Source organism: Lygodium microphyllum, chromosome 3, assembly GCF_053477565.2.
Source record: "Lygodium microphyllum isolate KBCC chromosome 3, Lygodium_microphyllum_v1.1.10, whole genome shotgun sequence".
Taxonomy (NCBI): Eukaryota; Viridiplantae; Streptophyta; class Polypodiopsida; order Schizaeales; family Lygodiaceae; genus Lygodium; species Lygodium microphyllum.
In genome coordinates this window covers 110,792,919-110,795,115 of record NC_141137.1, presented here as the reverse complement: position 1 = coordinate 110,795,115, position 2,197 = coordinate 110,792,919, and positions in this window count along the sequence as shown.

Sequence of the window (2,197 nt, the reverse complement as noted above, 5' to 3'; positions counted from 1 at the left end):
GAACATGAATCACCGAAATGGTTGGTTCAAATAGGGGGCCTATTGGGACAGATTGTTGTTGGAAGCATAGGTCGTCATGGCCATTACTTGTAGTTCAAGCCATATCAATGAGCACTTAGGTTGAATCATTTTTCAAAGGTGATCTTTGAAAGATAGGATTAGATTTAGGAGATTACCTAGTGGGACAGTAATGTTGACAAGTCCCCGTCTGGTGCTTCGGCAGATGAGTCTAGAATAGCCGAAGTGCTTGGCATGTTTCCTTCCCCTATTTTAGGTTTTCTTTCATTCTACTGACTTCTACTACCCTGTGGGATTAGCTTCTGGGTTTTTACTCTACCTCTTTCCAGGACAATCTTTTAGATTCTTCTTGTGAACTTTTTCGATATTGACACCAAAATTTGACTTTTCTGCTTGCTAGGATGAGCTTCTAGCTACTTTTCTATTTGAACTCTACGGTAACTACCCCGGTTCTTCAATCTACTTAGTTTTAGATCTTCTCATGCAACTTGTTTGTCTTTCTTCTATGTCAGGTGTATTGTTCTTTCGGCAAACTCTGGTTGCAGTTTAAACTTCACACACTCTAGATTTTTTATCAAGTTGGGAGTTGGGTTTTTTCATACTAAATGGAGATGAGTCTTCATAAACTATTGCATTCCTTGACTGGTTGGAATATGTTGAGTAGATTGTGACTACTTTGAGTGGCTGAATTGATTGCTAGGTTTAACCTTCAGGTTAAAGCTTGGGACCAAATGTTGCATGGTCATTGGCTCATTTATCTTGCCGCTTGGTGGCAAACTTTCTCTTGCTTGGTCCATGAAGTGCTTATGGGTCATAACATGGCATCCTTGTAGGTTTTGCTAGACTACTAGGTAATCATATGCACCTCTGGTTTGGACCATTCCTTGATCTCCACTATGTTAACACTAGGCATATATGACAATCCTTATCCATGTCTTTTCTAAGCATCATAGGCTTGGGCATTTCAACACTCAGATCACTAGTGTCCTTCCTACATACAAAAGAAGTAATGTTTAGCAAATGGCCAAAAATTCTCTCAACTTCTTCCACCTCTATCATGCCCATCATGGCCATTGTTGGGTTGTTGGTAGTCTTGATTAGTATACGCCATAGCTAGGGTAGGAATCAGATTGGCCTAGAGGTTTGTCTATTGGCTAGAAGTGCTTGCTTTGGTCTCTTGCCATCCTTTGGGATGGCGGGCCATTTGGTACCCACCATTGTACTAACAATACTCAATGTTATGCATGGCCATGTTGCAAATACTGCACCATCTTTGGTTTAGACCACATTTAGTCTGAACATGTCCAAGATTGTTGCACTATGTGCACCAAAGGTTTTTCACCTCATTCTTCTTAGTATTTTCCATTGTTTTTTCCCTTTGTCCTTCTTCTTACTCTTAGGTTACTTTTTTACTTATTTCTCTTCAAAGTTAGATTTTGTGCTACTGGATTCTACTTCTAGGTTAGAATCAAAAATAGATTCACTATTGTCATCATGTTCATGTTTTGGGATGGACTTACTAGATAGCATTGGGATCAATGTGATTGTTCACTATTGTGAACTTGGTGATATATGCTTGAATAGATCTATCACCCTACTTAAGGTGGCAGAGTCTTTCAAGTTTCAATGTATCCATTTGTTATGGTTTGAATGGGATACAAAAGGCCCGCAATGTTTTGCCACTAGCTAGGTTGTAGCATTTTTTTACATTGAGGATTTGAATACAAAAACCTTGTGGAGCTTCATTGACATGGTCATGGTAGTTGACTATGTATGCCACATCAAACTAGTAGATAAAAGCATTTGAATCTTCAATGGAAGATCTAGAGAACTTGGGGAGGGATATGTTGGGGGTGTGCCATTGAGATTGGAAGTGAGGGTGGAGTTGGGGCTATTTTTGGAACACCTACTAGGTTGAGTGAAGCTAGGAATTGACTTGTTAGGTTTAAGGGTGTAGTGGGAGGAATGACAGAAAGGTCAGGTTCGCAACCAATTGGAAGAGTGGAGCATGAATGACGCTTCTAGAATTTTGAAGAAGATTTTTTCACTTTAGATACAGCCTCATTGAGGATCAAAATAGCCTCAGAAGGTGGTATCATTGAATGTTGTAGAGACCTAGTGCCATGTGAGGGCTAATGTCAAAACTGCCTCAAGTAGATTATGCAAATGCATATGCATT